This window comes from Gopherus evgoodei, chromosome 16 (genome assembly GCF_007399415.2).
Source record: "Gopherus evgoodei ecotype Sinaloan lineage chromosome 16, rGopEvg1_v1.p, whole genome shotgun sequence".
NCBI classification, from domain to species: Eukaryota; Metazoa; Chordata; order Testudines; family Testudinidae; genus Gopherus; species Gopherus evgoodei.
Window position 1 is genome coordinate 4,299,289 of NC_044337.1, and position 22,330 is coordinate 4,321,618.

Here is a 22,330-nt window from a genome sequence, read left to right on the forward strand (position 1 = left end):
TACTTTCCAAAACCAGTAATAATGGCTGGCGTAATTTTAAGACGACAGCCAAGGATCGCTTATGAGAAAGCCAGCGGGTTTTCCCAGGTTGGACTAATTTGAACTTCAGTCCCAGTGTATCTTCTACATTTTCCAAGATATTCAGTCTTTTTGGACTCTTGCTGAAAAAAGAATATAATGAAGACATTAAATGTATATAGCTTTTTAAATGTCTTTTGAAGAGTCTGCAGCTCGTGCTAGCGCTAATTGGAGCAGATGACCTCTGCAGAGAGTATAGAAGAGATTAGGTTACACTTTTCTCTGAGCAAAACTTGTGCTCCACCATGTTTTCCAGAGAAGTTTGCAGCTCCATCAAATGCACAGGCAGCCATCTGTTTGGGGTCCAACTGACAAGCATTTAACTCTTCTAAGATGTGGGTTGTCACAGATGCAGCCGATGTGTCTTCTGTAATTTGAACATCTAGAAATGCATCGACTGGCCGATCACTTACATCAGGATAATGTACACAATGACTTAATACTTGAGGTCCATTTGCATCGGTGCATTCCATCAGCCATGTATGCAAATTTTTTGAATATGATGAGAGAGTTCTCCACTTTTTCAACTGTTGAGTCTTTCACTGTTGCACCACATGCATCTAGCCAGTCAGTTGAGTTTCTTGCAGAAAGATAGTGTGCATTTGCTGGGCTTTTTCAGAACCAGTGTTCAACTTCAGGATGAACCAGTGACAGTGCACTTAACATTGGCCTCCAGTTTGTAGTGTGTGGTATCTCTTGCATAAACAGAAAGTATGATGCCACAGCCATTTTTGTTCACGTCATGTGTTGTGTCTCCAGCATTCTTAACAGTCTTATTAACACTCACCAGTGTTGTCCTTGGTCAGTGGAGACTCAGAGTTCAGAGGTGCTTTCACATGAGTTCACCTTCCAGTGGGGGCCAGAAGGCACCTTGCTCATTCCTCCATCTGCTCACTGTTTGCTCTGGCCACTGTTTTGTTGTGCCAGTGTTCACTCCATCGCTCTGTTGCCAATAGCCCTGTGCCATCACCTTCTGCTGCCACCTGCCACTGTGAGCTCTGCGAGTTGGTCTCTTGAGGTTCCACCAGCTCTCAGTGATTTCAGCTGAGCTCTCAGTGGGGGAACCTCGCTGCTAGTGCAGACTGGACTGTCTCTTCCACAGAAACACTGTCCCACAGCAGGGTCTAAGCACTTAGACCTGATTATCAGTGATTTCAGCTGCAGTGGTCACTTAACAGAACAAAGACTATCTAGGGAGCCTAATCAGCTCTGTCTTTAAACAGTGGAGAGGGGCAGGTCAAACAGTACTTGTGACCCAGGCAGACCATCAAGCAAAACACCTGTCCCCACCCTCTCTCTTGATGCCCTCAATCAGCACAGGCTAAGTACAGTTCTACTGTCCTTTACTCATACTATAAGAATAACAACATTTCTTTACCCCTCAACATTCAAGTGATTTGTAACCCAACCCCAGCCAAAATCTATCACTTGGGCAACACAGCTCTGTTTGCTGGATACCTAGGTAGATTGGGTGTGAACGTAAATACAATCTGGTCCTGAAGCCTTTCCCCCCGGCCGCCACCTCATCACTAGCTGTCAGAGAGAACTCATTTAGAGTTTGCTTATAAATCATAATTTGAAATTATTAGGTTGGCCAACATCACCAAAATGAATGCACTGACATTGTCATAAAAAACAACAGCTGTATAAGGAAGCTAGTCTGTGTTCATACTTTTCAAATCTATTATATTTTTTCAGATACATGTATTTTATGATACACTGTTTATGCTTTTAAAGTGTGTATTAATGTTTCAATTCCAGTTTCAATTCAAATTTCCAAGTAATCAGTAAAGTGGCAACACTGCATGTAACTAGTTCACAAAACTGGGGGGTGTGGGTGTTGGGGGAATTTAGAGGGGGTAAACACCCCCATGGGGGTGTGTGTAGGGAAATCCCTGTTTCAGGATGAAACTGTTTCTTTAATTATTGTGTATGATACTAGTCGGTGCACTGTAATTATGTATGGAGCTAATTAGGTATACAATCATCTCTCACTTTTTAGCATTAGCATGAGACTTACCTATTTGACCAGGCTTTTCATAAGTGTTAGATCACTTTCCCCTATCATTGTCAGTACAGGCGTATTGGAACAATTTATATAGTGGGGGGCTGAGAGCCATTGAACCAAACCATAAACCCTGTATATGATGGAAACTACTTCAAGCCAGGGGGTGCGGCCGCACCCTTAGTACCAGCACTTGTGTTAATATGTTCTATATTTCTGTCCTGTGACAATCTTGGGCTTACCCTCACGTGCTGAATAGTCCGGTTAACTTCTGTGGAACGATCCACAGTGTGTAAAGTTGATCACATATGTAAGTCTTCAGCTTGGAGTGGAGTTAGAGATACTGGGTCTTCATACACAAGAATTGTTTTGCTAGAATCTGAACTGGGTACACTATGCACAGATACTATTCTGGTGGCTCCATATAAGCTCCTGTAATATAAATAATAGTGCACTTTTCTGTTGTATATCTAAATATGCACATATGTATGTCTAAATATGTATGGAAACACTCAGGTAGGCTTATGATTGACCTAACAATTTATTTGGTTTTTAATTGATTTTCTGTCTCCTCATGACTTCCAAAGTTAATGTTGTAAAGCATGTGGGAAAGAGAAGGCTTGGGGGGAAAATATATCTTTTCCCTTACACATTTGAGGCGTATATGCAGGAGTGACCAACCCCTCCAGAGCCACATGTGGCTCTTCAGAAGTTAAAATGCGGCTCCTTGTATAGGCACCGACTCCGGGGCTGGAACTACCAGCGCCAACTTTCCAATGTGCCAGGGGTGCTCACTGCTCAACCCCTGGCTCTACCACAGGCCCTGCCCCACTCCACCCATTCCTGCCCCCTCCCTTGAGCCGGCCATGCCCTCGCTCCTCTCCCTCCCCTCTCAGAGCCTTCTGCACACCACAAAACAGCTGATCGGGAGGTGCGGGGAGGGAGACGGATGCACTGATTGGCGAGGCTGCCGCTGGGCAGGAGATGGGAGCAGGCGGGGCGATGGGGGGCTACTGACGTATTACTGTGGCTCTTTGGCAATGAACACTGGTAAATTCTGGCTCCTTCTCAGGCTCAGGTTGGCCACCTCTGAGTATATGGAATGCAGTTGCTCATTATATGACAGGAAAGCGTAAGATGGGCCAAATAAAGAGGTGAAATATAAAGGCCAGGAAGGTTAATTTGGTTTAACATAGGCCACGTCCAGACTAGGAATTAAAATCGATTTTAGATACGCAACTTCAGCTACGAGAATAACGTAGCTGAAGTCGAATTTCTAAAATCGAGGTACTCACCAGTCTGGACGGCGCTGCATCGATGTCCGCGGCTCTCCGTGTCGATTCCGGAACTCCGTTCGGATTGATGGAGTTCTGGAATCGATGTAAGCGCGCTCGGGGATCGATACACCGCGTCCAGACTAGACGCGATATATTGATCCCCGAGCAATCGATTTTAACCCGCCGATGCCGCGGGTTAGTCTGGACGAGGGCATAGGGTGTGAATTTAAAGTCCTCTGTGGATGCTCTTATTCTGGGATAAAGCTGTTTTATTTTGAATCATCTTAATTTAATTTGGAAGTGGATTAAGCTAATTCAGAATAAGGGACTCTTATTCTGGAATAAAAGCATCTATAGAAGGAGCTAATCAGGAATGACTCCCTGTGTAGACAAGCCCTAAGTTAGACTCTTTGTTAGAACCAGGGTATGTCTCCACTGCAAAAAAAGAAAAAGGTGTGTTCTTAATTCAGGTCAAAACATAACTAGCAGTGAAGACATGGCAGCTCAGGTTTGGGGTCTCAGCTCAAGTTCAACTTGCTTTGTCCCCTCCTAATTTTTTATCCAAGTCCGCTAACGTGGGTTAGCTCACCTGAGTTGAGATCATGCTTTTTTTGTTGTTAGCAGTTAAGACAACCCCATATGTTGGTCTAACTTACCCTCTGAAGATCCTTCGCCTTCTGTCTCCTCTGGGTGTAAGGGCTTCTCTAGACAAATAGTGCACAGCAAGCTGAGGTGTAAATCTTCAATGCCATAGTGTGCTATGCTAGCTGTCCGCACGGACCCTGTGCTCCAGCACTAAGCACCAAGTTCCTGGTGGTGAAAGCACACAATAGCAAGGGTCACACTATCAGTTGCTGTGTGGCACACCAGGGTGCTGTAGATTTACATCTGAGCTTGCTGCACACTCACCGTTCATCTAGAAAATCCTTATATTAGCTGATTTAGACTTTCTTTTTCAATGTCTGATTGCCAGAAGCTGGGAGTGGATGACAGGATGGGTCTAGGGTGCCCAGATGTTCCAGTTTTATAGGGACAGTCCCTATATTTGGGGCTTTTTCTTATATAGGCTCCTATTGCCCCCTCACCCCCTGTCCTGGTTTTTCACACTTGCTGTATGGTCAGCCTAGAGGGGTCACTCAGTGATTGCCTGTTCTGTTCATTCCCTCTGAATGATCTGGCACTGGCCACTGTCAGAAGACAGGATATTGGGCTAGATGGCATTTGGTCTGACCCACTATGGCTGTTCTTATGTTCTTATCATGGAACAAATGTTTGGGGAGAATCCAGCCTTTCACAAACTTGTTAATGATCTTGAGTGAACTGGCAATCAGTTAATGAGGTAAAAACTGTAGTGTAGAAAAACCATTACACATTGGTGAAGTGGATGTAAGTAGGTCAACAGAGTCTCGGGCCAGGTGTAGACTAGAAACTTTTGCTGGTATAGCAATGTCTATAGGGTTTGGGTTTTCTCTCTCCCCCCCCCCACCCCCAAAATTTCTGTATCAGCAAAAAGCCCTTTTAAGGTTAGACTAAGCCTTGGTTATTTGAAGTGTTGTAATTTACCCCACTGCAAATTATTGCATCACATCAAAATTTGGCCCAATATAACGTGAAAATAAAATCGATAGCTGAGCCTGAAAAATGACTGGATATTTTAAATACCCTTATACTGGGTTTACAGGGGATAGAGGAAAATAAAGCACTGTGAATAGGTGATGGAAGCTATAGAATCTGCAGAGAAATGTTAGAAATATGTGGGGTGGTATAGCAAAGAGTCTGGACATATAAGTGAAGAACAATAATAAAGGTAGCCAGGGAATTCTGGGATCTCGCTGTAGGCCTTCAGAGCAGTTAGAGAAAGTAGATCTGGAAGTCTCTTTTCACACAAATAAGTGTGTGTGCGTGTGTGTGTGTGTGCGTGCGTGCGTGCGCGCGCGCTGATAGATAGATAAAAGCTAGAGCTTTTATCATGGGAGATTTTAGTATCTCAGCTATTGACTGAAAACTTCAAAGACTAAGAGGGAAGAAGGTTGTTTGAGGTAGAGCAGGTTTTTCCTTAAGCAGTTTGCTGAGCACCTTTTACAATCAAAAGCGGTTCTTGATAAAAAAAACTACAATATGAGCTAACAACATAAGTCTTATTGTCCTGGTAGCAGGGGTCATAAAACAAGATTTTCAGGCATGATTTGTAAACTTTGCTCTAAAAAATATTGTTGGTTCAAATTTAGATTCAGCCTGGGAGGAAATTAAAACAAAATAAATTCCATATTGGCTTATTTTATATTAGTGGTTATGTGTACGCACACTCCAGTATCTTATTTTTAAAACAAATTCATTTTTTAAAATGATTTATAGTTTCTTCAAATAGGTGTTTTAAAATTATTTGGGTCTACTATGTTGAGTTCTGTTTATAAAAAAATCATGAATGGAAATACTTCAGTTTTTTAAATCACAAGTTTTTAAATCATCCCTTTTTTGAGAGGGGAATGAAACCCTATAGCAATAATTCCTTTAATCCAAAAGACACATGGTGATTTCTCATTTAAATATCATATGTTGTTTAGTGCCAAGCGTGTGGACTACACAGCATTTTTTTTTTTTAAAGTGTGTGAATCTGCCTTGGTAGTTTATAGCTCAGAAACTAAAAATGTTGCTTGTATCTGAATATGAATCTGCAAACTGAAGCCTGATGCTTTTTAGTCTATAGGTTGCAAATCATCCATTTTTTCTGTTTGTGACTTTCAGTTTTGGAGGTGTTTTGGGAAGTAGGAGAGTTGTATGATGCATTTTTTTTTATCTTTGCATATAATTTTTGAAAATCTTATTGGGAGGCAATGTTGAATTTGCCTAGGCAGTGTAGGTCAGGTGGGTTGACAGTGAGTAGTGAAAGTTTAATCTGGCTGGTGCTGTTAGCCCGTGAGCCCACCCTGTTAGCAGGTGTCATTGATGCTGCTGAGAGAGGTTAAAGTAGATTCTGCAGACTCGCTTGGTGAGATAACGAATCACCTCGTCTAGATATGAGAGGTAGTGGGAGTGGCTCTAGAGTCTAGAGAATGAGTTTGAACTGAACAGTCTTGCTCTAGGAATCCTAGAAGCAACCTGGGAAGAAAGCTTGGGATAAACTTTGATATGTTGTTAATAATTTCTTTGTTAAAAAGTGTAATCATGAGGAAGGTTTGTGTTTTGACTTTAAGTAATGTTTGAACTGTGTTTTAGAGCCAGTTAAGATAGGCACCTGCTCCCATTCTGTGGTGACAAAACAGAACATTTAACTTTGCTGAGTTTTAACATTTTTCTGATGTATGTACCATTAGTTTGCAAGATTTACTAAAAGTTCAGCTTTTTAATGATATTAATAATTGTAATCCTGTGCTCCTCACACGCTCATTGCAAAAATTGTGGTGTTCTTATATTTCAATAATCAGTTACAAAAGATTAATGTCTCAGTAATTATTTCAAATCACACACAATTTCTGTGGGTCGCCACATTCGCAACCAAAGAAATTGTGTTCAGAAGGTCAAAATATAGCCAAAGGGTCAAAATCAATTAATGAATGGTATGAATGTAATGATACACTTTGTACGACTGAAGGTAGACTTTCAGGAATCCTGAAAGACTGTGTTACGTAAGTCTATTGGAACACATTTAGTGGACATAAAGAATGTTATCTTTCATAAAAGTCTGGGGGAAAAATTACAGGAAAAAATAAGGCCCTGATCCTATAAACACTTATGCATATTCTTAAATTCTTAAAAAAAAATGCTATTACATTTAATTATATCCTATTATTAATTTATATATCTATTTTGTTGGGGGAAATAGATTTACTGAAGAGGTATATGTTGGTTACCTTATTGGCTTCAAGTTACTGATAGAGTTTTGTACATAAGTTATATTGTGAATATTGGTTTGCATGAAGCTTGTTTCTCTCTTATTTTAGAGAAAATTCTGTGGCCTCCCCATTCCAGCATAAACACTAAAATATTTGTGATTGTAATTCATTATGTAATATTCAGATTGTATAATGTGCAATGTTCCTGACTATAGCAAGTAGACATATGTAAAAATTGAACAGATTAACCTAATTAAATATATATGTAGAACTTTATGAATTTCAGCTCCTAGCATAAAAAATGTGATTACCATCCATGAATCCAGGAAGGAATTTTCCATTTGTATCTGACTTTCCCTTCTAGGTATCTTTTTGTTTTTGATACTTTAAATCATTTGTTGTCTTCCTTGGGCATTCGCTTAGGTCCCAGTCCTGCAATGATTTATGCAAGTGCTTAAGCTCACACATGAGTTGCTCCATTTGAAGTCAGTGCAATTGCTCACAAGGCATACATTTAAGCATATACCTGCTTCTTTGCAGGAGTGGCGTCTTACATGAAGACAGTATTAATTTGAGTATAATATAATTTTAGAATTGTAATGCCAGGATAATATGTTTACTTTTTCCAAGCAAAAATATAGATTCCTTCTGTATATTTCACATTTGACTGACTGTCAAGTGTTAGGCTACAGGTCTTTCCAAGACACACAATCTTTGCACTTTATAACACATTGCAAGAGGTGCATTAGTATTTTTTTAAAAAAGGAAATTTAGTAAACAGTAATTGTAGGTAGACTCTATTGGTAGATGCTTTCAATATTAAGTATTCTAACTAGTAGGATAATACATTTCACTTTGTTCTGCCAAAGTTTTCTGACCAACTCTAATGACTGGCCAGATTATGATTGTTTCTTTAAAATATGAACAATGATTTAGTTGTCTTTGCTTGTCAAAAGTTGAATCAATTTTATTTACATAATAACAAATGTTTACCTTTCAAGAACACCCACCAACATACAAAAAATACCGAAAGGCACTTGTTCTTAGCAAGACCAACATAGCAAAATATATATGAAGTTCCTAGAGCAAGCCATTTTTAGAACGATCATGAACAGAAAATTTTTCAAAAAGCAGATGAACTGTAGCCAAATTTTCAGGAAACCAAAACTTTAAAATTCTCTGTCTGATTTTTAGCAAACTTCTGGAATAAAGATATCGTAGAAAGAGGTGTGAAATGTAAGATTTTAGGAAGACTGTTTTCTGTGTTGAGAGGTTAGGAGGCTGAAAATTGATTTTACAGTGAAAAGGTAGCTTCTACCCCCTTAACCATGGAGCAACCTCTGCTACTACATAATAGATTAAACACTAGTGAAAACACAGCATAAAGCAGGTGAAGTGTTGCATCATGTAACTGTGTTCTACTTTTTAGGAATCTGTATTAATTTACCCTTCATTGACTTTCCCTCACACACTGCATCATGTTATAATTTACTGTCTTCTGTTTCAATGTCCTGCACAAACTCTGCTCCAGGCTTTATTTCAGACTCATAGAAGACTGGAAGGGACTCTGATGATCAACTAGTCTGACCTGCACAGTGCAGGCCACAGAACCTCATCCACACACTCCTGTAGTAGGCCCATAACTTCTGGCTGAGTTACTGAAGTCCTCAAATCTTGATTTAAAGACTTCAAGTTACAGAGAATCTACCATTTACTCTAGTTCAAACCAGCAAGAGACCTGTGCCCAACAATCCAGGGGAAGGCTACCTCCCCCACCCTACCCCAAGAGTTTCTGCCAATCTGACCTGAGGGAAAATTCCTTCCCCATCTCAAATATGGTGGTCAGTTAGATCCTGAGCATGTGGGTGAGATCCACCAGCCAGACACCTAGGAAAGAATTATCCGTAGTACCCTAGAGCCCTCCACATCTAGTGTCCCATCTCTGGTGGCTGGAGATATTTGCTAATGGCTGTTGCAGATGGGCCATATGCCATTGTGGGCAACTTCATCATACGATCACTGCAGTAAACCTATCAAGTTCAGTCTTGCTACAAATCGGTTTTTGTGCCCCCACTACTCCCCTTGCAAGGTTGTTCTAGAACTTTACTTCTCTGATGGGTAGAAAATGTCATGTAATTTCAAGCCTAAACTCATTGATGGCCATATCTTGTTTCTTACTCCACCCTGCGTATCGCCTTGACTCTGTCAGCTTCAGGTTCAGTTTGTTTCCTTCTTTCTCTCACTATGTCTCTGTGGTGTTTTTACATACTGTCCCCATACATGGAATAACCTTCTAATACAAGTTTGCCAGGCCATCACCCGTTTTGTGATCAAATTCCTAGTAAGCACTCATTTTTTCTATGAGGTTATTGAGTTATGACTTAATAAGTAAATGAGAAGAAAAATTACCACTTCATGTTTTTCCTCTTCCCTGGGTGCCCTGTCTACTCTGGGTTTCTCATATCTCTGCAGGACAGAGACTGTCTCTGTACTTGTATCCTGCACAGTCCCAAATAACAAGTAATAAGGCTATGTCTACACTTGCAGAGTTTTTGCGCTGTCAGTTTCAACGGTGATAGTGAACCGGTGAAAGAAAAGTGCTGGTTTGTGTACTCACTTCCACAAGCGTCAGAGTGTTCACATTTGCAGCACTTCCATTGCCGATGAGAGCATCACACTGAGGGCAGCTATCCCACAGTGCAGCTCTCGCCATTCTGATGACAGGTCTTGTGGGAAGGGGGTTGTGTGTGGGCATCCTGGGTCCCAGCCTCCTCTCTGCAAACACTGAGCAGCTCCAGTAGCTCAGCATTGCTCCAAGCAGGGGATCCTTTGTTCCCTGGAGTACCCATTGTCACCTGGCCAGATGATAAGTGAGCACTTGCCAAGAAAACAGGAAGGGAAGTTTCAAAGTTCCTGGGGCTTTACAGGAGGAGGGATGGGCGTATGTTTACCTGGCGTCAGAGCACCAGAGTGGCTGGCCTGAGTGGTCACCCAGGCACCGTGGGATATCCTCCGGAGGCTACAAGCTCAGTAAACAGGAAGAACACGTGTCTTCAGTTGCACATCACTGCAAAAGCATCACTGGTAAGAGCTGTACATGATGGTGGTTTTCTTTTTGTGGTGAAACTTCTGAGTTTCACTTCAGAAAGTAATTGGCAAGTGTAGACACTCCCATGCACAAAAAAGAGACTTTTCCCGCTTTAAATGACAAGTCTAGACAAGATGAGTGAGCATTGCAGGGGTACTGGTTCAGACGGCCTCCCAGCTTCATTCCAAAATGCAGTGCCCCTTGTTTGGGAAGTACCCAGATGCCTCTGCACCTGTTGAGACCTGGAAACTGTTGCTTATACCAGTGTTAGGGGCTGGTTAGCAAGCCAGGCAAATTGGAAATATAATATAATTGGTGCTACTGAAACCTAGTGGGATGATTGGTATGATTGGAATAACCTGTTTAGGAAGGATGAAGTGGGTACAAGGTGGGTGTTTGCATCTGGTGTGGGGGTGGAGTGGGCTGGAGCTTTTCATTAAAGACACCAGTTTGTGTTGTAGAGTTGCTGATAGCTCAGAACCACAGGACCTTGAATGTATGTGGATTAGTGTGTTAACATGCTTGGCCTGGGCCGGGAGCGGAGGGTGTATGGGTGCGAGGCATGGTCTGTTATGACCACAGACTCAAACTAGAGAACAGGATGAGTTACGCATAAATAGGGCTGTCAAGCGATTAAAAAAATTCATCACAATTAATTGTGCTGTTAATAATAGAATGCCATTTATTTAAATATTTTTGGATGTTTTCTACATTTTCAAATATATTGATTTCAACTACAACACAGAATACAAAGTGTACAGTGCTCACTTTATATTTATTTTTGATTACAAGTATTTGCACTGTAAAAAACAAAATAAATAGTATTTTTCAATTCCTGCATTGCAAGTACTGTAGTGCAATCTCTTTATCATGAAAGTTGAATTTACAAATGTAGAATTATGTAAAAAAACCCACAAAACCCTGCATTCAAAAATAAAACAATGTAAAACTTTAGAGCCTACAAGTCCACTCAGTCCTACTTCTTGTTCCTCCAGTCACAAAGACAAACAAGTTTGTTTATATTTGCAGGAGATAACTGCCCACTTCTTGTTTGCAATGTCACCTGAAAGTGAGAACAGGTGTTCACATGGCATCCATAACAAGATATTATGTGTCAAATGCTGTGAAGATTAATATGTCCCTTCATGCTTCAACTACCATTCCAGAGGACATGTGTCCATGCTGATGACCGGTTCTGCTCAATAATGATCCAAAGCAGTGCGGACCAATGCAAGTTCATTTTCATTATCTGACTAAGATGCCACCAGCAGAAGGTTAATTCTGTTTTTGGTGGTTTGGTTCTGTAGTTTCCGCATCAGAGTGTTGCTCTTTTACGACTTCTGAAAGCTTGCTCCACACCTTGTCCCTCTCAGATTTTGGAAGGCACTTCAGAATCTTAAACCTTGGGTTGAGTACTGTAGCTATCTTTTGAAATCTCACATTGGTACCTTCTTTTGTGTTTTGTCAGATCTGAAGTGAAAGTGTTCTTAAAATAAACAACGTGTCCTGGGTCATCATCCGAGACTGCTATAACATGAAATATATGGAAGAATGTGGGTAAAACAGAGCAGGCCACATACAATTCTCCCCCAAGGAGTTCAGTCATAAATTTAATTAACAGGTTTTTTTTAATGAGTGTCATCAGCGTGGAAGCATGTCCTCTGGAATAGTGGCCGAAGCATGAAGGGGCATGTGAATGTTTAGCATATCTTGCTTGTAAATACCTTGCAATGCCAGCTACAAAAGTGCCATGTGAACACCTGTTCTAACTTTTAAGTGACATTATAGATAAGAAGTGGGTAGCTTTATGTCCCGTAAATGTGAACAAACTTTTGTCTTCGCAACTGGCTGAACAAGAAATAGGACTGAATGGACTTGTAGGCTCTGAAGTTTTACATTGTTTTATTTTTGAGTGCAGTTATGTAACAAAAAAAAATACATTTGTAAGTTGCACTTTCATGATAAAGAGATTGCACTACAGTACTTGCATGAGGTGAATTAAAATATAATTTCTTTTGTTTATCATTTTTACAGTGCAAATATTTGCAATAAAAATAATATAAAGTGAGCACTATACACTTTGTATTCTGTGTTGTAACTGAAATCAATATTGAATAGGCAGAAAAACATCCAAAATATTTAATAAATTTCAATTGGTATTCTGTTGCTTAACAGTGCGATTTAAAACTGCGATTAATCGTGATTAATTTTTTTAATCACGATTAATGTTTTTGAGTTAATCACATGGGTTAACTGCAACAGCCCTACTCATAAAACAACTATCTAATGTGTAAGGGGGAAAATTGTGTTGTGGGGGCTTTAATTTGGGTGACATATGCTTGGGGTCACATGCAGCCAGTAGTGAAACATTATTTGAGTTTAAAAATTCTAGATGATGGTTTTCTAACACAAAAGGTATTGGAGCCAACATGGATGTAACTATATTTTGGATTTCATTATGACAGATTAATATTAATTCATTACTGGATTGGAAGTTGGTGGTTTCTTAGGGTCCATTGATCATGACCTAATAACGTTAAATATTGGCAAACAGAGGACAGTCCCAACCAGTAATATATATTCTTGCTGCTTCAGAAAGTCTGATTTCCCAAAGTGAGGAAAATGATGAGCGAAATTTACTGGGAGGAAAAATGTAGACAGAAAAATGTGAATAAAAATTGGGGATTCCTTAAAAAGAGCCACAATACCACAATCAAGAAAGAAGACAACTTTGGCTGAAAGCCAGGAGTGGTTCAGTGGCACAGTGTAGGCAGCAATGAGAAATAAAAAAGCAATGTACAACTCCTGGTGTGAAGGAGAGTTCTATCCCTTCACAGACAGGCTGGAGCTTACAACTGGGACAGCCTGGGATGTAATCAAGGAGGTCCCGCCTGGCCCAAGGGTTGAGAAGAGGAAGCTGAGCGAGAGAGGGGAGAGTAAAAGCTGTGCACGCTGCTGAGGGGGTTGGGGGAGGTGGTCCTTTTCTCGCAAGTTCTAGGAGACTGGCCTAACTAGAGACTTTGCTTGCGAACCTTAAGTTTGGGAGCCTAAGGTGAGGAACTGATGAACTGTGAATTGTAATTGCTCCTGTCCTGACCCTATTAAAAGGTGACATTCAGTGTGTGTTGGCTTTTTCTTGCCCTGGGCTGTTGAAGTGACCGATTGCTGCCCCCATTGGGGGGAAGTACGTTGTGGGCACACCCACAGGACCACACTTGTCTGCGGGAGAGCGTGCAGGGACTGCCCACCCCTTTACACGTGGGAAAAAGGAGGCGTGGTAGCAATTAATAAAAGTTAGAAATGATGAAGAATAGAAAATGGATAAAAGAAGCTAGTGACATCAGAGGAAAATCCATGGATGGCAAGGCTAAGGACAATACAAAGGAGGTTTTTTAAATATGTTAGGAACAAAAGAAATCCGAGCAATGTAGACCCATTATTAGATACAGATGGGAAAATTTTTAATGATGCAGAAAAGGCAGAAATGTTCAATATTTCTGTTCTGTATTTGGAAAGGAGGAGGAGGATGTATTTGTGTCGCGTGAGGATGAACTTTCTAGTCCGTTAGTAATTATTAAGGATATTAAACAGCATTTCCTAGAGAGAAATCTTTTAAAACCAGCATGCACAGATAAATTGCACTCGAGTTCTAAAAGATTTGCATGAGGTGATCAGAGGCCCACTGATGTTAATTTTGAATAAAACTTGGAATACGGGGGAAATTCCAGAAGACTGGAAGAGTGCTAATGTATTTCTAATATTCAAAAAGGGCAGGTGGAGTGATCTGGGTATTTATAGATCCATGTAGCCTGACATCCATCCCAGGGAAAATCATGGAAAAGCAGATACTAGATTCAGTTAATAAAGAATTAAAGGATATGATTAATGCTAGTCAACATTGTTTTCTGGAAAATGAATCTCGTCAAATAAACCTGATTTCATTCTTTGAGATTACACATTTGTTAGATAAAGGTAAATATAAAATCACAGCTGATAAAATTTGCAGATGATACAGCGATTGGTGGAATGATAAATAATGAGAACAGGGCAATCCTACAGTACGATCTGCATCACTTGGTAAGCTAAGTCAGTTGAAACAAGATGTGTTTTAATACAGCTAAATACAATGTGACACATCTAGGAACAAGAAATGCAGGCCATATCTACAGAATGTGGGTTGTGTCCTGGAAAGCAGTGACTTTGGGAAGGATTGTTAGAAGTCATGATGGACAAGTGATTCAAAATCAGTGATGTGTCAAAAAGGGCTAATGTGATCTTTGGATGTAAACTGGCGAGTAGAGAGTAGCAGTAGGGAGATGCTTTTAACTCTTCCAATGGCCAATAGTGGAATACTGCATCCTCCTTTTAAAGGGGTGTTGAAAAATTGGAGGGGGTTCAGAAAGGAGCCATAAAAATGATGAGGGGTTGGCGAAAATGCCTTCCTATGAGAGCCTCAAAAAGCGCAGTCAAAAAGAAGATTAAGAGTAGGGTTGCCAGCTTTCTAGTGGCACAAAACCGAACATCCCTGCCCTGCCCTGCCCTTCCCTGAGGCCCTGCCCCCCGCTTGCTCCATCCCCCCTCTCTCTGTTGCGCACTCTCCCCCACTCTCACTCAGTTTCACCTGATGGGGGCAGGGAGTTGGGGTGTGTGTGTGTGTGTGTGGCTCCGGTTGGGGGTGTGGGCTCTGGGGTGGGGCCAGGGATGAGGGGTTTGCGGTGCAGCCGAAGCCCAGGGCTAAGGCAGGCTCCCTGCCTGCCCTAGCTCCACGCAGCAGCAGCTCCCAGAAGCGGATGCGTTAGGAATACTAAGCTGGTTATTAATAACTGAGTCCTACGTGTTCCCTAGCTGTATGAACATGTTAAACCATTGTACGTGTAGCAACAGACGCATTTCATTAAACCAGAGTCCCAGCAACAGTTTCTTCCCTCGTTGTTCAAATTTGCCGCCTCTAGCAATTAGAACGTGTATCTGCCTTTTTATTGTGGAAAACAGTCCTGATTAAAGTAGAAGTTAGGGAACGCATAGGACTCAGTTATTAATAACCAGCTTAGTATTCCTAATGCAACAGTGATGCTACTAAGTACTGGGCAGAAGTGTGTGTAAAGCAAAATGCAAGAAAATGGGACTTTCATGGAATCCCTAACACCTTATAATAAATTCAGTTAGGATTCCTAGGTGCTTGGGAACAGTGCTCCAGAAAAATGGGAGGTATTTACAAACCATTGAAGAGATTACAGACTAAATTCCCCTGGTTAAGGCTGAAACTAGGAAAAAAGGAACAACTAAGATGAGGTGGTTAAGTGGTGATGTAAACAGTATTAGAAGCAGTAAGCAGCAGGCTCTTTAAAAGTATAAACAGTCTGGTAAAGAGGAGGCTAGAAAGATCTGTTAAAATAAGCAGAAGGCAGTTAAAAGGACAATCAGAGATGCAAAAAGAAATAGGGAAGATCTAATTGCTAAGAATATTTTGACTTCAGAAGAGTACTTCAGATATATTCAGAGCAGACAGAAGGTAGCAGAGGAAGCTTGTCCACTGATGATGGTGAGAGGAGTAGGAAGCAGGAGATTTGGAAGGAGTGTATTTGTTAAACAGTTATTTTGTGTCCCTAGATAGAGGACTGTCAGATACCTAGAAGAGGAATCCAGCATTCTGGTGTGGTAGGGAAGGAGTTCCTTGTTCCAGTAAGTGATTAAAAACAGGACACTCAAGCACATGACAAAATTTTCAACTGAGTCACGTTGGCAACTTGCCAAGAAGCTTAAGGCCCGGAGTGTGTGCTTAAAAAGACTAAATTGAAGCACCCTCATGTTTAATACGGAGTTGAGGCTGTCGAGGCAGAGTAGTATTTCAGGATGAACTTCTTATCATACAGTACTACCTTCTTTCTGAGGCCTGGTCCACACTACGCAGTTAAACCGATTTTAACAGCGTCAAATCGATTTAACGCTGTACCCGTCCACACTACAATGCACTTTATATTGATTTAAAGGGCTCTTTAAATCGATTTCTGTACTCCTCCCTGACGAGAGGAGTAACGCTAAAATCGATATTAACATATCGATTTAGGGTTAGTGTGGCTGCAAATCGAAGTTATTGGCCTCCGGGCGGTATCCCACAGTGCACCACTGGCCGCTCTGGACAGGAATCTGAACTCTAATGCACTGGCCAGGTATACAGGAAAAGCCCCGAGAACTTTTGAATTGCATTTCCTGTTTGGCCAGCGTGGACTCTCATCAGCACAGGTGACCACGCAGAGCTCATCAGCACAGGTAACAATGCAGTCTCCTGAGAACAGAAAAAGAGCTCCAGCATGGACTGCACGAGAGGTACTGGATCTGATCGCTATATGGGGAGAGGATTCAGTGCTAACAGAACTCCGTTCCAAAAGACGAAATGAAAAAACTTTTGAAAAAATTTCCAGGACCATGATAGAGAGAGGCCACAGCAGGGACTCAGTGCAGTGCAGAGTGAAAGTGAAGGAGCTCAGACAAGCCTACTAGAAAACCAAAGCAGCAAAGGGAAGATCAGGGTCAGGGCCAAAAACATGACGCTTCTATGCTGAGGTGCATGCAATTCTAGGGGGCTGCGCCACCACTACCCTCCCCTTGTCCGTGGATTCCGAGGTGGGGGTTATAATCTCAACCATGGATGAGGATTCAGCGGAGGGAGAAGATGAGGAAGAGGAGGATGAGCTTGCAGAGAGCACACAGCACTCCATTCTCCCCAGCAGTCAGGAGCTTTTTGTGACCCAGACGGAATTATCCTCCCAGCCCTCCCAAGCCACTAGCCCAGACAGTGAAGCCATGGAAGCGACCTCTGGTGAGTGTACCTTTGTAAATATAAAACATGGTTTAAAAGCAAGCGTTTTTTTAATGATTGATTTGCCATGAGGGCTTTGGATGCATTAGCAGCCAGTAAAATTACTGGAAAAGTTTGTTAACATGTCTGGGGATGGAGCGGAAATCCTCCAGGGACATCTCCATGAAGCGCTCCTGGAGGTACTCCAAAAGCCTTTGCAGAAGGTTTCTGGGCAAGGCAGCCTTGTTCCATCCACCATGGTAGGACACTTTACCACGCCATGCATGTAGCAAGTAATCGGGTATCATTGCATGACAAAGCCTAGCTGCATATGGTCCCGGTGATTGCAGGCATTCAAGAAACATCCGTTCTTTATCTCGCTCTGTTATCCTCAGCAGAGTGATATCATTCATGGTAACCTGGTTGAAATTAAGGACTTTAAGTAAGGGGACAGAGAGATGGGGGAGGGGAGGAAGGATAGCGCTGAGCTTTTTAGCATTTGGCCAGCAGGAATCTTCCCAGCTACGAGCCACGCGGTGGGGTGGTGGTGGGGGGAGAAAGGTTGGTGATTAGCAGTGATCTTCCATGATACCATGCAGTGTGGGGAGGGGTAAAGCAATTCTAGAGAACTGGATTGGGGGGGGAGGGGTTGGCGTCTGCTGCTCCTTGTTAACAGGAAAGAAGCAGCAAAGGGAGAAGCTGTTGCCTTACCATGACAGCATGCAAGCTGAATTGTGATGCCCGGACCTGCGTCTGTGTTCATCTGTAACACCAGAGCTGCAGGCACTCAATATTAAAAGATTCCAAATGCAACCTTGTAGTGAAATCACACGTGCTATGAAAGGTGAATAGTGTTGTTCACTGTGAAAGAGTATAACCATTGTTCTGTAAAATGTATCTTTTATAATCCTTCTCTCCCTATTTTCCCCCACTCATGCAGCTGCACATTTTTCAAGCCTCCCTACTCCATCCCCAAGGATAGCTCAGATAAGGCGGAGGAAGAAAAGGACGCGAGATGAAATGTTCTCAGAAATCATGGAAGTAACCCGCAATGAAAGAGCTCATCTGAGGGAGTGGAAGGACGTGGTAGCAAAGTACAGGAAAGATTCCAGTGAATGTGAGGATAGGAGAGATACTCGAGATGAGAGGTGGCGGCAGGAAGATCAGCGGTGGCGGGATGCAACGCTGGAGCTGCTGCGTGATCAAACTAACATCCTCCGACGTCTGGTGGATCTTCAGGAGGAGCAGCGGGGTCACAGAGTGCCGCTGCAGCCCATGTTTAACCACCCTCATTACTCACCATGTTCCATGTCTTCCTCACCCAGATGTGTAAGAACGCTTGGAGGAAGGCTTTGTGCACCAGCCCACTCCACTCCCGTGGACAGTCCAACCAAAAGGCTGTCATTACATTGAAATGTGCTTAATGGCCTTTTCCTTCCCTCCTATCCTCCTCCCAAACCACTCCCGGGATACCTTGTTAATTCTCTTCCTCTTTTTATAATTACATGCTTTTTAAACGAAGGAGGAGGGTGGGTTGCTTACAGGGAATGACTTTTAAGAAAGAATACATGCTTTTTAAATGATAGTGACTTTATTTCCATAAGCAAGCTGTAATTGAAGGGGGAAGGTGGGTTGCTTACAGGAGGAGTCAATAAAGGGGGGGAGGTTCATGAAGGGGAAACAAACACAGCAGTCACACCGTACCCTGGCCCGTGATGAAACTCGTTTTCAAGGCTTCTCTGATGCGCACCGCTTCCTAGTGAGCTCTTCTAATCGCCCTGGTGTCTGGCTGCGCGTAATCAGCGGCCAGGTGATTTGCCTCAGCCTCCCACCCCGCCATAAAGGTCTCCCCTTTACTTTCACAGAGATTGTGGAGCACACAGCAAGCAGCAATAACAAAGGGGACATTGGTTTGGCTGAGGTCTGAGCGAGTGAGTAATGTGCACCAGCGCGTCTTTAAACAGCCAGATGCACATTCTACCACCATTCTGCACTTGCTCAGCCTGTAGTTGAACAGCTCCTGACCACTGTCCAGGCTGCCTGTGTATGGCTTCATGAGCCATGGCATCAAGGAGTAGGCTGGGTCACCCAGGATAAAGACAGGCATTTCAATATCCCCAACTGTTATTTTCTGGTCTGGGAAGTAAGTCCCTTGCTGCAGCCGTTTAAATAGAACAGCGCTTCTGAAGACGCGAGCGTCATGAACCCTTCCTGACCATCCCACGTGGATGTTGGTGAAACGTCCCTTGTGATCCACCAGCGCTTGCAGCACCATTGAAAAGTACCCCTTGCGGTTTATGTACTGGGTGCCCTGGTGCTCCGGTGCCAAGATAGGGATATGGGTTCCATCTATCGCGCCCCCCCCCCACAGTTAGGGAATCCCATTGCAGCAAAGCCATCCACTATGACCTGCACGTTCCCCAGAGTCACAACCTTTCGTAGCAGCAGTTTAATGATTGCTTTGGCTACTTGCAACACAGCAGCCTCCACAGTAGATTTTCGCACTCCAAATTGATTCCCGACTGACCGGTAGCTGTCTGGCGTTGCAAGCTTCCAGAGGACTATTGCCACTCGCTTCTCCACTGTGAGGGCTGCCCTCATCTTGGTATTATGGCGTTTCAGGGCAGGGGAAAGCAAGTCACAAAGTTCAAAGAAAGTGCTCTTACGCATGCGAAAGTTTCGCAGCCACTGCGAATCGTCCCACACCTGCAAAACTATGCGGTCCCACCAGTCTGTGCTTGTTTCCCTGGCCCAAAATTGGCGTTCAGTGGGTAGAACCTCCCCCATTACCAGCAGGAGCTCCAAAGTGCAGGGGCCCGCGGTTAGGGAGAAATCAGTGTCCATGTCCTCATCACTCTCATTGCCGTGCTGCCGTAGCTGCCTCCTCCTCGCCTGCCTTTGAAGTTCATGGTTCACCATAGACTGCATGAGAATGCGCGAGGTGTTTACAACATCCACGATTGCGCTATTGATCTGAGCAGGGTCCATGCTTGCTGTGCTATGGCGTTTGCTTTCAGTTCACCCAGGAAAAAAGGCGCGAAATGGTTGTCTGCTGCTTTCAGGAAGGGAGGGGTGAGGCTGTATGCAGAACCACCCGCGAGAATGATTTTTGCCTCATCAGGCACTGGGATCTCAACCCAGAATTCCAAGGGGCAGGGGAGCTACGGAATAGCTACCCACAGTGCAACGCTCCGGAAATCAATGCTAGCCTCAGACAATGGACGCACACCGCCGAATTAATGTGCCTAGTGTGGACACGTGCAATCGACTTTATAATATCTGTTTTATAAAACTGGTTTAAGTTAATTCGAAATTACCCTTAGTGTAGACATACCCTGACCCAAGCCCCAGCACCTCCTGGATAATTTTTGGCACCATTGGACCAGCACAGATCCCTCAGATACTATGATAATCAGACTGTCATCTTAAAAATCCATTTCTTTTTTTTGTGTAGTACCATCCAGCAAGTAGAAGGCAAATGCTTCAAAATCCTCCGACTCCATGTGGATCAGATGGTGGATCTTGGGAGGGACACCGAGCAAAACATGTAATGCCACAATCTGAACTCGGGGCTGGCTCAGCCAGGACACTATCCTGGGTGAAGAAGTCTGCAAAACAGTTACATAATCAAACCATATACTCTTTAGTTTCTATAGATTAGACCTAGAAGCTTTGGTCAGTGCTGCCATCCTCAGAAAGATTCTCCCTGCGGTCGTACATCAGTGTATAAGCACCAAGTGTTATAAACTCATCTCTGTATGTACAGGAACTCCTCACTTAAAAGTCGTCCCGGTTAACGTTGTTATGTTGCTGATCAGTTAGGGAACATGCTCGTTTAAAGCTGTGTAATGCTCCCTTCTAATGTCCTTTGGAGCTGCCTGCTTTGTCTACCGTTTGCAGGAAGAGCAGCCCGTTGCAGCTAGCTGGTGGGGGCTTGGAACCAGGTTGGATCAGCAGCGCCCTATCAGCTCCCCACTCCTCTAAGTTCTCTGTGCAGCAGCTGCCCAGCAGGCTAGCAATTGCAGCTGTCCCTCCCCCACTGCCATGTGCTGCTCCTGCCCTCTGCCTTGGAGCTGCTCCCCAGACTCCTGCTTGCTTTGTGGGGGCGGGGGAGGGGGAAGGAAGGAAGGGGGGGGCTAATGTCAGGGTGTCCCTGTTCCCCCTGCTCCTGCACCCTGCTTACCCCATCTTCCATAAAGCAGGGGGGACACACCAGGGCTTAGGATGGAGAGAGCTTGCAGCAGCTGTGGTCTCAGCAAGCTGATCTAATTAACAAGGCAGTGTACTTAAAGGGGAAATGCGCATATCTCCCTCCATTCCTGCTGCCTTGCAGAGTGAGAGAGTTAACCCTTGAGGGCTCAGCCAATTGCTAGTTCATCATTTAGCGGTAGAGGAAATATCCCACCCTCTGCGTCCACCTCAACCAAGCTTCACAATCATCATCACCGTGTATCAGTATTAAATTGTTTGCTTAAAACTTATACACTCTGTGTGTGTGTATATGTATACTTGTGTGTGTGTGTGTGTGTGTATATATATAAAAATGTATAGTCTTTGGTGAAAACAATTTCCTTGGAACCTAACCCCCCCCATTTACATTAATTCTTATGGGGAAATCGGATTTGCTTAACATCCACTTCACTGAAAGTCACATTTTTCAGGAACACAACTACAACGTTAAGTGAGGAGTTACTGTAGTCACGAGCTGTATCCCACCCTCATGTCACACTGGTGATTAAAATCCATTGTAACAAATCTGTGGGCCTTAATACACTGGAAAAATAAACAAACGTTCCAGCTGGATGGTGCAGTGGTAGTAGAGTCCAGGGATCCCTTTAAATCCTCCCTGTTTTTTAACTGGATTTTGGGGATAGGATTGGCCTCTTCAATAATAAGAATTTATGCTCTAATTCAGATTAATCCAGTGTCTTTTTTTCATTAGTTACATTATCAATGTCAGCATAACATTTTACTTGGCTGTGAAAGTTGTCTCAGCTGGCAAGCTCTTTGGGGGAGTAGCATTCTCCTGTTGCCAGTGACTGACCAGACGGCTTCTGTCCCCAGAGCTGCATGAAGGCTGAAGACCCATTTTGTTGTAATTCAGACCTTTGTACCTGAAGAAAAGAAATTTTCCTAATTTCCGCTATTTTCCCCGTCCAAGTAATAAACTATATTTAAGGAAATTTAAGTGGGAAGTTGAATAGTGTTAAATATGGTATGCAACTGTGCCTCTAAATTGCTGGGATATTG

At 43.0% G+C, this 22,330-nt stretch overlaps 1 protein-coding gene and 1 long non-coding RNA gene across 13 annotated transcripts in view; both read left to right on the forward strand.

Annotated features, from left to right (window-relative positions):
* Positions 1-22,330, forward strand: part of ZNF618 (zinc finger protein 618) — a 306,003-nt gene that overhangs the window by 9,591 nt on the left and 274,082 nt on the right. The gene's annotated exons all lie outside the window — the stretch shown is intronic.
* LOC115635870 lies at positions 1,815-21,779 on the forward strand. Its single transcript, XR_003996717.1, has 3 exons — positions 1,815-1,826; positions 7,239-7,242; positions 21,632-21,779. It is a non-coding gene; the product is annotated as an uncharacterized LOC115635870 (long non-coding RNA).